The following is a 12,973-nucleotide window of genomic DNA, read 5'->3' on the forward strand; positions in this document are numbered from 1 at the left end:
AGAGCCTTTGCAGGACTGAATGGGGATTGAAGTGGATGATAACTAGAAAACCCAATATACCTCAGGAAAGTTTGCTGCAGTTCTGCCACTGAGTCAAGCCAGAAGGAAAACAGGCAGCCATGCCAATGAAGCACTGCTTTGTATTCTGGATAACACAAAACAAAGGCCTGGTGATGAGGAGCTCTCATGTGTCATGCAAGGGTCAGCGGCAAAGGCAAATTCCACCATGGCATTTCCGTTCTGTCGCCCAACCCGTTACTAAGAGTGGATACAGCAGGATCTTTCATTCCTTATCCAAAAATGTCATTTTTACATGGCTGTGCATCCTCACCCCACTGCCACATTCCACTCCAGAGGTGGGATATCAGTCCCTGCACAGAGCTGAAGCTGCAGGACACTGTGCAATGAGCAGATGAGCTCTTACACCATTTCTCTAACCCCCATCCTGGCTGTGATGATGATGTTGGAGCTCTGCAGCAGCCTGAGAGGTGGAAATGCTCAGGAAGAGAAAGGCAGTGTGAGAGTAAGCAAGTCTCCACACCACCCCTGGCAGGTCATTTCATTGTCCATGTCCGTGCTGGTGGGAGCGATCTTTTAGAAGTGAAGTGCTCTGCAGAGCAAGGCTGTAACCCTTTGGAAACACAAGTACCAAAGCAACTGCCCCGTAAACCTGCGGCAAAGGCAGAGATGCTAAAAGCCTGGGGATTTCCTGACACCAGCTTGGCTGTCACACAGCCTCCACTTGAGCACCAATTTCCCTACTTAAAAATCAGAGCTTCCCTTCTTGCTGCGTGTTTCTCCATTCATGCTTAATGAGGGGTTTGATACAAGGGCAGATATAGTGCACACAGATCCAGTGATTCCCTGACCTCTCCCAGTGGAGCACGCTAGGGCAGGAGCCCTGCCTCACCTCTTGCAATTGGCCAAACCAGGTTTCATTGATGAGCCTCTGCCTTACAAAAGAGCCACATTATTTTCTGTATGAACCATCACTGCCTCTCGCTATAATTGCACCAGACTTGCAAGGGTTGTTCACGCCAGAGGAGCTCTACGGCCGCTAAAGAGCCTTCTAGTAAACCAAGCCCTGAACGCAAAGCAAAGGGCTTGCGGAGCCGAGTTACTGGAATCTATTCCTCCCGCATTAGTCAGCATATATGAATACATCCTCTTGCTTCATTAAATTTTAATTGGAGTACATGTGAATAGGTTTCACCGGTTACTTAATCAAAGGGAGTCTGCGTACAAGGTGTTCACATGAAAAGCTAGAAAGCAACATCCTTTCTAGCTTTTCTTTCATATTTTTTTTAAGATCCATTGTCGATTTCTTCAGGTCAGTTGACATTTTGAGGCCGCTGCAAAGAACCATGAAAAGCAGCCACAAAGCGCAAATAAAGCACTTTGGAGGGAAACCGGACACAGATCATTAACCCTGCGTTCCTCGTTATTATCCAGACAAAAATTACATGCAAAACCCCAAAGCAGCTGTTGCATTAGTTAGCTGATTGGTAGTGCTAAACACAACGATTGCTTTGCTGCTGTGTGTCAGGCACGTTTGGGCAGGACTGTCTGGAGTTTCATTATTTTAAGTGTCCTTAGGTACTCTGAAACCACAGCAGATTTGAACCTATAAAAAAAAAAATCCTACTTGTAAACTTTGAGATTTCCTGAGTAATCGCCTTCTCCTGTACTGCAACACAGATGCTTATTTGTTCCCATACACTTTCCCCAAGCTTAGAGAAACTTTGCATGTACTTTCTTGCCTGCCTAAAACAAGATGACCATCTCCAGGACTTCCTTGCTAAAACCACGAGCTGTATGACCGGATTCTCAACTTCCATAAAATCCACATAGTTAGTACAGCTTGAATTGACTTACAGCAGTTTACACCACTGAAAATCTACCAGTAAAGCAACTCCAGCCTGCAAGAGGCACGGCTGGGGACGGGAGCCTGGTGCCTGACTGCGTGAGAAACAAAAAGTTAACTATGTCGTTCTGCACCACAGTTTAAGTGAATCAACACTTAAATAAAAAAAAAATTAAAAAAAAAAAGAAATTGCAGCAATTTAAAACCACAACAAAGAATTTACTGGACTGCTCCTGCACACTTGCTCAGAAATATATATATTCTGTACAGTGATGGGTTCTGGCAGGCTGGGACTCTGACACACTTTCTATGGCAATGTCCAATATTAGAAAAATTTGGTCATAAGCTAAAAATGTTACAGAAATAGCATCGGATCATAAGTTACCAGCTGAGTCAGAACTCGATCTGCTACTTGACTTTTATACTATTTTACTCTTTAAAAAAAAAAAAAAAAAACACAAAACAAGCATATCACACAGTAGGTTTTTTTTTTTTTAGACGGTTTTCTTCTGCCATCACTTATGAAGAAGAATGAACCTTTGTAGGGGGGGAAGTCACTCAAAATGGCAAAAAAAAAATTGATATGCAAGGAAGCAAAGGACAGAGTTTCAGTCATACACCACAGCCACGTGTGTACCAAGACCTTCACTGAAAACACAGCCCCCTCTGCGAGCAAGCTGTGGTGGGCAGGAGGCTGCCTCTTGCTCATGCATGCACAAGGAGTCCTCCACCAGAAGTCCAGGGATGATGACAGACTTGTGCCTGGTAGTACAGTGGCATTAACCCCAGGCATCTCAGGCGTGCAATACAGTCTTCAGCAGAAAAGCATTTTATTTGCACTCTGTACTTGTAAATCACTGGTAAATAATTAACAGACAGCATAAGCATGTAACAGAACTGAGTCGCAGGTGTTAGCAAAGGAAAACTGCTATAAATGGATATGTCACAGTAATAAGCCGCCTGTTCACCTGTTGGGTGCTGCAGAAATTAATTAAACAATTTTGTTTTCATAAATTAACCCCTGACACCCAGAACCTCACTAGAAAGCACAGTCATATTCCTTCTCTGTTATTTACTTCTGTAACTCTTTTCACAGCTTGGAAAGTCTTTTAAATTAAGAAACTGTGGACAGCCCCAGTCTTCTCTTGTTGGGGAGAGCCCTGGGGCCACGCACGGACCCATTCATCTATCCAGTGGAAGGATGGGGAGATGGGAGCAAGGAGGCTGCCCCAGCATCCTACTGGGAGCTGCCGGACTCACTGGCTACAGCAGCGGGAACAGATTTGCCAAGTACAAACACACGAACGTGCCGGAGAAGGAGACCCCCTTGTTCTACATCTCCTCTTCAATTTCTCCCTCCTTCATGCTGCTCCTCGTGTCCTACGGGCTCTTTCTGCAAACACAGCCTGGGAGATTATTTTTTTTTTTTTACCCTACGTGTAGCAGGAAGGCAGAGGAGCAGAAATCCTCCTGCCAGGTGTCGCACTGCAAAGAACCCAGCTCTGCAATCGGAGCTCTCTGCGCTCCGTAGAACACCGGAGACATTCAGCATCACAACATTTCAGCCACAAACAAGCAGCTGCTCGAAGGGAAACAGGCAGAAGCCTGCCAAAACGCCAGGGAAAGGGGAAAGGGTGATTCCTCAGGGAAAAGCAGACAACTAAAAAGTTATTCAATGCAAAGCAGTGCACCGAGGAAAGTAAATTGTTGGTGTCTCGCAATTGTTTGCTGTGCGTCCCTCAGAAAAACACGCTCATCTCAGCTCGTCGGCACCTCTGCCTGGAAACAAAACACAAAAAGGCCCTTTTCTGACAACAACTTCAAAATGTGTAAGGTCGTTTCACCATGTTTGTTTTGGTTTTGAATACAGTAATGTACAAGCAATGAATTCTTTATTTTATTTTATTTTTTTCAAAGTACAGCTCCCATAAGCTTAAAAGTAAATCGGAGTGCTTTGCTTCCTGGGGTATGTAACTGGAACATTTTTCTAGCACCTAATAAAACATTGTTTGGTTGATACTAACCATTAAAATATGTGTTTCAAGTCATGTAATGTTCCCTGTGAAAATTGCCTTTTTGCTCCATGAAAAAAAAGGGCACTGAAAGGAATCCTGCAGCCATAAGGATCTCACTTATTTCATGGAAGTATCATTTTAAAAGCCTCACAACATGATCAAAGCACTGTCGAGAACAGATGTTCCAGGCTTTACAAATTCCAGCATAAGTATTTTTATGACATTTATCACTGCTAAATTCTTTCAGCTCATTTTTTTCCCTGCAAGAAGCATAGAGACACTTTCTTCCTCGAGGAAGACATGTTCACGCATGGCTTCGGCTCCAGCCGCTGACCCCCTCCTCCCATCGTTCCTCCCCATCCATCATGAATGAGAGCCGTGTGGTTTCCCCAGTGCCTATGGTGGCAGCCAGCTTCGAGCAGCACTGGTCCTGCAGATCTGGGCACGGTCTTCCCTGCTTCACAAGGGGAATTCAATGTAGGACATGTGCCGCCGTAGTGCAGGCTCTGACTCTTGGCTGATTCTTCACAGACCCTCCCCCAGAAACCTCATTGCTCCACTACCTTGACACCAGACTACCAGCCTCCAAAGCCCTCCGTAAGATTTCTTCTTCTTGACCAAGGTGCACAGCACCACCACCATCCATTAGGATCACACCAGACCACCACTGACTGTCATGACACACCCTAAGCAACCTCACCTGCTTTCAGCCAGGGGCTGCACAAGAGACATGCAAGGTCCTTCCTACCTAAACTGTTGGAGGACTATAGAACTCATGTAGGAGCCACATGGAAATGCTCTCAATCACATCAACACCCCAAGAAACCACCTTCCCTGGACCCCCAGCTCCTCCTACGGATGTGGGAACCCTCTGCCTGTGCACAGCACCTAGAAGGGTGCTTCCCTGGCCACATCACCACTACCTAGCTACAAGGGTAGATGCAAGCAGGAGATGCTCAGGTAGCAATTGGACGTTACTAAAGCCAGGTGAGCAGAGCCAGAAGGAGAGATAGTGGGGACCTGCAGGACTGTGCAGGTACCTGCTTGTTCTTGGGAGAACAGCAACAAGTCCCCATTCCTGGAGGTGACCACCAAGGCAGGGAGCGCATATTTCAACTGCAGTTCAAATCACAGCCAAGTTTCCACTGAGCACAAAGTTCCCGGGAAGTTTAGCTCTCCACAGTTAGTTTCTGTGCATTCAATCTTCCCAGGAACATCACCAAGCTCTGGTTGACACAAAGTCTAAACACTGTGCACCACTAGGCAGTTTCGTGAGAGTGAGCTGTGTACCAACGCAATACTCACTACTCAAGAATCTGAAACGTACAGTTTATCTCTGAAGAATAACATGGGTTTTGGTACCCCCCAAAATGGGATCTGAAACAATGAGCTCCTTTCAAATTTTACATATTCGCAGAAGAGGGTGTTTGTGAAGAGGACCCCACAAGCACATCACTTCTCTAATATGTGCCCAGTTTAGTTTCACCTGTTTCCATGTGCTCCCTTCCCAATTCCTACAACCTGCTCGCACATCCTGTTTCGCTATGAACACGAGCTTCTGCCTCAGGGCAGCGCTGCCTTCACTTCTCCTCATGGGGTGAGCTTAGGTAACAGTCAAACTGGGAGGGAAAAAACCCCAAACACGTTTAGCTCGTCCAGGCTGTGAGCCCGATCAAGGCATTGCCAGAGCCATGACAGCTCTTCACCATGTGTGTCGGGCAGCACCAAAATGGCAAACAGTGACAGGTCCACCATTAGTCGTCCGTCAAGAAGATGGTAGAGCAACCTCCAAAAAACCAGCACAATGCAGGCGAGGTCTCCCAGAACAAGGGACGATGAAAAAAAACACGAGAGGAGAGAGACTCCATGTTTCAGTGACGGGAAGGAGAACAGGGATGCTGGAGGTGAGCAGAGACCTGAGGAATAACAAGGACAAACCAAAGGTGACAATCTGAAGTCAAGCAGAAACTGAAGGGTGTGGAGGAGCCAACTCCAGCAAAAAGTGGTCTGAAAACACCCTCCACCAACAAAGAAATCATACAGAAACAGGGACACTTTTCACGCAAATAAATATGACACATCGCATGCCCCTGTCAGTTGTCACCTTAGAGAACTGCAAAAGATTCAGGTCTGCATTTACCTACAAGCAATCACAAAAACGGTCTTCCTCTCACCAAATGCTTGTGCTTTTCATGATAGACCTCTTCTTTTGAGGACTTCTAGTGTTGTGTAAAATTCACTTCTTTATTTACAAGGTACAACTTTGCATTTTAAACGCACGTAGAAAATTTGGCCCCAAAATGCCTTTTGTTGAAAATTAAAATACACACATGAAATCCTGCCGTGCTGGCAACAGGGATTTTCTGTGTGTATGTTCACACGCACATGTATGTGCACAAGCAGGTGCACACAAACATATGCTCATTCACAGCTCCGCTACAGATTTTCTGGAACAGGACTGTTCCCCTTTGTGTCCTCAAAGGGAGAACAGAAACAGGGGAAACAGCCACAGTGTCACACTGCACTCCTCTGCTCCAACCTCAAAGACAACCAGCACTGACAGCAAAGTCCCATCTTCCCACAGGTCCTGTCAGGTCTCTCCACTCATCTGCAGGCACTGGCAGGGCACAAGGCTGGAGCCACCCCTGTCCTTGCACTGCTCTGGTGACAGTGTCATCGGTCACAGAGGAGAAGGATTGGTGCCTTCAGAGCCCGGGATACAGTGAGGGGATTTTTAAAAGGGTGCTCAAGACAGCATCAGGACTTTGATACTGTTCTGCTGAGTTACCAACATTGCAACCCTGCACCAGACCTGGGCTTGTTTCCTTACCTTGTCTTCTCACCCCAAGTGAATTTGCTGAGCAATTTTAAGAAACAGAGAAAAAGGCTGTGACCAATTTTCAGGCCTTCTGATTTAGCCATTAAAAAAAGAAAAAAAAAATAATCCTACAACATTTCCCTCTTGTTTTTCTAAATAAAAATAATGTATAGCCCTAACGTGATAATAAATATGCTCAAAAGCTGTCCTTAAGTAAAAGCTTTTGATAACAAATTGCCTGTGCTAACTGCTATTTTACTGTTGAATTTTTTATTGTTGCTTAAGCACTGCAATTATGCTAATAAGCCTGAGAGGATGGTACACTAAAGCATTGAATGTGACAGATATAATACTCAATAAAATGTTAATCTTACCTGAAAATTGGAATCAAACAGCCTTATTAGTATTTATGGATATGACATCTCCAACATGTTTCTTAAGAGGAATACATATATGCAAAAGATATTTCCAAATATACCCTGCTATTTCTCATGCCTCCATACGATTTAATTCAAGGTGACTATTCCCCCTGCTGCTAATTGCCAGTCCCTTTTGGAATAAGAAAAAAGAGTGCCAATGCCTGGGCCATGAAAAACTCCTGCATATTGTAGGGCTTATCTTTCCCCTTGGCAGCTGTCCATGGGGACAGGGACACCTCTCCCCAGCTCATGGCAGGGACATCTGGCTTGGGAGGGTGCAGCAGCACACAGCAAAGGCACTGCTCTGCCATACTCGGTCATCTAGTTTTCCCCCCAATATCTCTAACGTTATGTGCAAGGCAGGTAAATCTAAAGGGTTAAGTTATTTACAGGCGTTGGAGAAACAGCTTTTGGATTTTAAGATGGGACTAAACACTGATTTATTTATTTTATTTTTAAACTTCTCAGCCGATGATGAGAAGGAACCAGCCCCATCTGTTTCGCTGCAAGTTACAGCGTTGCAGAGCTGGACGCAGAGCTGCTGGGCTGTCGCAGGGGATTTGTCATTGAAGTGCCACATGACTTCCCAAAAGTCGCATTGCATTTTGCACCGTTATTTCACCACCCAGTCGAAGTCTGATTTCTCAATTGATGGCATAATATTTCAGGGAACAAGCTGCCTTTCACCACATGTAGCTTTTTTTTTTGGGCCAAACCTACGGCTCTCAGACCCAACCTTGGGGCTCCACCACCATGCACCTTCCTGTGGGTAAAGCAAGAGGTCTTCAGTACCTTCTTGTCTATGAAAGGAGCAAAAAATTAGCTCAGAAGGGCCATGTGCTTCTGACAAACTATATTTACATCCATGACCAGGATCTATAGAGACACTATTTCTACACAATGGACTGGTGTCGTTGTCAAACACTGCAGGTTAATGCTTAAATAGCAGCTGCTGGCTCCCAGCTTCACTCCTTATGCTGCTCTCACTCCCAGAAGCCAATTCTGCTGACAGGACCACAGAAACATCGATAATCAGCATTATACTTTCTGACAGACAAGCAAGATTCTTGCCACTAAACACTGCAAGCCTCCTTGGTGGCAAGCATATAGGTGGGAGATGTCTAGGAACTGTTTCAATAAATAGTCACAGGGGGGAAAACCCAAGCAGCTGCCCACCAAAAACTGGTATTCCCAAAGTGCTCAAAGATCACAACAAGAAACCCACAGGGCCCTGCTCACAACACACCGGGACGGGGTGGGACTTTCTCAAGCACCACTCGCAGTGCACACTGGCTTGTACTCTGACTGCAAGGATGGAGCACAAGGATGGAAATGGGACTCTTTGCAGGACACAGAACTTCGAGCAGCTCCACAAAACCTTGTCTCCAGGTGTAAGCAAGGAGCACAGCATTAGGAAAAACAAAACAAGAAAAAGCATTTTCAGTTGCAAAATCAAAGAAAACTACGAATTCACTGAGCGTGCATCACAGAGAGCTGGGAGATGCACCCGGGGCTCCTCTGCCCCAAGTTAACCCCAGCACGGGACGCCAGACACCAAATCTTCAGGCACAGCCAGCAAGTTAACCAGGCACATAGCTGTGATGTGCTGCGGGACCATAAGGCAACCACTCCCATCAAGGTGGCAGGACTCGTCTCTGCCATGTTAAGTGAGTCTTGTCATTATTTTCAACCCTGCAGGGAAATCTAAATTAAACTTTGGCATATTGGTTTCTTTTCCTAAGCAGCAACGCTTGAATGTTAACTCTGGTCCCGACAGGCATATTCATGGAGTATTCTTTGCAAATAATCTTACCCTGACCAGTCCAAAAGGTCATAATCATAAAAAACAACAACAACAAAAAAGCACAAGACTGGAAAACCATCACTACTATTGGCACAACCTCTCAACTTATTAACTGTCCTTGCAACAAGGTGAACTGCAAGGTCTTGGATTTATTTGATTGATTGAGATCAAAAGATCAGGGGGCACACAGTAAATTGTATCTTTCCATGAACACATTTTGCTTTCAAGATTTGAGCAGATAGTTGCAGGAATTGAAAAGCTCAAGAGAAAGAAAAAAGAAAAGAGGAAAAACAACATGTACACAGGTGACTTCAGAAAGGCATCCCCTTATTTCCCTCTTAACACCGTCTGCATTTTGCATTTCTGCGAGCTACTTGAAAGTTTCTTCCATGTTCCCATACCCCTGCGACACAACAGCTTATCTCTGCTAAACAGAAGATGATAACGAACAATAAGACACTAGTATAACTCCAGGGGAGACACCAGTGTTTGCTGACATTAAGGATGAAAGATAAATATTAGAGAAACCAAAAGAATCACAAACAAAGTCCAACAGAAGGTTGAAGAATTTCCCATTGAAGTTCAGATGCCCTGCGACACAGGACAGATATCTTGCTGTCCTTCTTAATCGGACCAAGGAAGATGAAGCACCTGAACCCCATTCCTCATGATGCTGGTTCAGAGGCCACCTGAGCCCAGGCTAGGTTTGTCATCTGCAGGGAGAAGCAAGAGAACTAGAAGACCAGCCATCTTAAGGACATAATTTCAAGACCCAGCTGGTGAGCCAGCATCCTTAAACACAGAAAAAGCCTGCTGTGTTCACTGTCAAGACAGGAGAAAGAAACACAATGGAGAACAGGAACAGAAGAACAAGAACAGAAAAATGAAACTCTGCTCCATTTCATCAGCCCCTGGAAAAAGAGAGGAAAAGTAATCATTTGGTTCCTCTCTGTGTGCCGCATGATATTCGTATTTTGCTCAGTATACTGGTATCTGTAGCATTGTGTTCTCATGTCACAGTAAAATAGATGAGATTAACCACCAGAGAGTAAGAGGAAAGCCCTTACGTGGATCACAGAAGAGACCCAAACTCCCAGGAACTTGCTACAAAGGAACCAGAATTGATACAACCTCCTGTTTTTATCACAAGTTTACATTACATGCCAACAACAGAGGATTAAACTCCTTTTCCATGAGCTTACGCTTCCCTCCAGAAGAATATCACCACTCAGGTAACAAAGATGCTGAGCACCAGAGTTAATTGCTGTTGCATCAAAACTCATCATCAGACCAGGCAGCTCCTTCTGAACAGATACACTGAGCTTCGTCTTTTACTTTATCACTTTTGAATAAAGTTAAGATAGGAATTTCACATACTCCCCTTTCTACCTATCGCTGGGTTAGGAGGATTCTCCAGAAGTCATCTAGTCCATTTCTCAACCACATGGAAGAATTTGTTCTCCTAGAAGCATGCCTGCTAGAGTTTTCTCCAACTTGTTCTTAAACTTTTCCAATGACCAAAACTGCCTAAGCTCCTTGGGCAATTCACTCCAGAGCTCAGCTACTCTTAATGCAGGAGATCATTTACTAGTGTCTCATCTAAATTTCTTTTGCTGCAACTTAAGCTCATAATTTGTCTTATTTACAATGGGTAGATTTACAGTTTATTCCTTCTCTTTATGACAAGTTCACCATTTCCAAAATTTACAAGCTGAGGCACCAGTGTGGCTTGCCCTCTCTCTTCCATTCTGCTTCTGCTCAAAGCACATTCTTAATCTAGTGTCTCTGCATGTGTATTTCTTTTCTTACCCTGAGAGAACAGGCAGCTAGGATATCACAAAGCCGTTTCAAGAGAAGACGCTCACATACAAAGGCGTTCAGGCACGTTCAGTGCATTCAGGCACACCCAGTTATAAGGTACTCTGAAACAAGAAAAAGAAAAGATTTGTCTTTAGGATGGTAGGTTCAGTAGTAAGGAAAAACCAACAACTCTGAACTGCAAGTTCTTCCACCCCATTACTTAACATTCAAACAGATCTTCAAAAGTAACATCAATGATACATCATGTGCCACCACTCAAACCTGGCCACATTTTCTGACAACCACCATAAGGGTTTGATAAATCCGTGTTCTAGGAAACAAAGTGCTCACTGACTTTGCAGAAAGTTCTGCCAAGCTATAAGCAATACCCAGCACACATCAAAATCAGATGGCTCCGACTCCAAAACTTTATTCACTGTGACAGAGGACAAATCTTAACGTTGCCACCAACGACTTTATTTACAGCATCACTGAAACCAACAGAGGCAAGGTTTCTAGCCTACTTTGAGATTTGAGTGCATGTAATTATGGGACAGACACAGAGGAAAAAAGCCAGGTCTGATGAAAGACTGAGTAACTTTTGTGTTCACAACATAGTACTTACCTCCTGATCTTCAGGATATTATACCCAGCAAAAAGAAATCTTTCCTGTTAACCTGAGGGTTTGGTGACAACAAGGAAAGAGTAAAGTAAGGACTTACATGAGCAGGGTTTGGAAACAGAGGGGAGACCTCTGAATAACAAAAACATCCCGAATTTCATGAGAGAGAACAAGGAACAGGGGAGCATGGCAATAATACATTTCCCATCCTACTTTCAGGGGCTCTTAGAAAAACAGAGCTAGATGATAGCAGACAGTTTGCCACAGCAGCACCTTTCACCAGTGGATCACCTTTTGCACCCCGTCTCATCTAAATTCCTGTCTCCCCTTAGCAGGGGCTGCTGCTAGCCCCAAAGGATCAAGTGGCTTTTTAAGAAATGTGCCTTTTCCAAGAGCTGAAGCCAAGAAACACTCAATTTGCTGTGAAAACAAGATGCCTGTTGCACATCTAAGAATGTGCCAATGCAACAGCTCATGTCTTCTCTCTTGCATGTACCATCCATCCGACTATCCCTTTTGCTACTACACTTCGTCCATCTACAAGTTTCTATTTGGAATGTTTTAGTTTTTTTCCTTTGCAATCCTTCTCAGCTGCCCTGGGCTTCTGCTTTCCATGATTACTTCTACTCTTACCAATGCCAACGCTTACAGCCAGCCCAAATGCTGCCAGCACAGGAAGGTGACACACTCCTATTTAGCACAGATTTGATAAAAGAAGTGCTGCTTCCAAGGCTAAAGAGGAATACCTGCACCAATAATGTCCCTACAGCAGCACACAGTAGCTGAGAAGACTGAGCAATAAATGCCTGTTACTGAAGATGAAGAACTCAAAGTAATCTCAAAATGCATGATGGCCAACTAATAAAAGAGTTTAAATGCATGCCCATCTTTAAGGGTGAAAGCAGCTCCAAGGACTTCAGCAAGATCACCTGCAACAGCAGACACGCTAACTCCCAAAATACTAGTGAAAAGTGGATGTTTAGCAAGGGATAGAGCTACGAGGACTGTGCTTCCACCAAGAAAATAGACCCGTTTCTACAGCTGAATTACAACAGCTGTTGAAAACCATGGAGTAGCATTGAATGGCAGCCCAGGACAGGGAGCCAAGAAGACTACCACATGCAACTGAAACTGCCAAGGGATTAAGTTAGGTCAAATGTAATTACACAAACTGGAACCTGGCCAGGGTAGTGGCTGGTTTAAGAAAATTAAAAGAGGTGTTCAAAAGTTTCAGAGATGGAGTCCTCCTCCTGTTAATTATTTGGTGAGTCAGTGACTGAAGTCTCAGTACTCTGGGAGGCTGTCTGAAAAAGGGGAAAAAATGAGGCATAAACTTGAAAGGCATTAGAAGCGATTAGCAAAAGCCTTTGTTCTCCATGGCAAGCCTTGCTGCACTAGTGCGCAAAAGCCTTTCATGTTCATGCTGAAAAGTGGCCTTAGTTCCTTTGATACTTCTGGGAGGAAGCATTTAAATTTACAAATATCCCACTGTCAGAAGTTACAGACAACAGTTGAGGAACTTCTGCATGTCCCAGCCAGGTCATACCTAGCTCCAAAGCCAGCGCTCAGGCAGGCAGTGCTGCTGCTGAAGCGAGGAAGGCAAGCAAGGACACATGGAAGTTCACTGAAGC

General features: G+C 44.6%; 1 protein-coding gene across 9 annotated transcripts in view; it reads right to left on the reverse strand.

Moving 5' to 3' along the window:
• LPP (LIM domain containing preferred translocation partner in lipoma) overlaps positions 1–12,973 on the reverse strand; it is a 339,264-nt gene that overhangs the window by 256,859 nt on the left and 69,432 nt on the right. For 7 of the 9 annotated variants that reach the window (XM_074593072.1, XM_074593073.1, XM_074593069.1 and 4 more), the window contains one exon: positions 10,730–10,842. The exons of the other annotated variants lie outside the window; for them this stretch is intronic. The gene's annotated coding sequence lies outside the window, so the exon portion shown is untranslated. The remainder of the gene's footprint in view (positions 1–10,729; positions 10,843–12,973) is intronic. 9 annotated transcript variants of the gene reach the window in all.

The sequence above is a fragment of the Larus michahellis genome, chromosome 6, assembly GCF_964199755.1.
Source record: "Larus michahellis chromosome 6, bLarMic1.1, whole genome shotgun sequence".
Classification (NCBI taxonomy): domain Eukaryota; kingdom Metazoa; phylum Chordata; class Aves; order Charadriiformes; family Laridae; genus Larus; species Larus michahellis.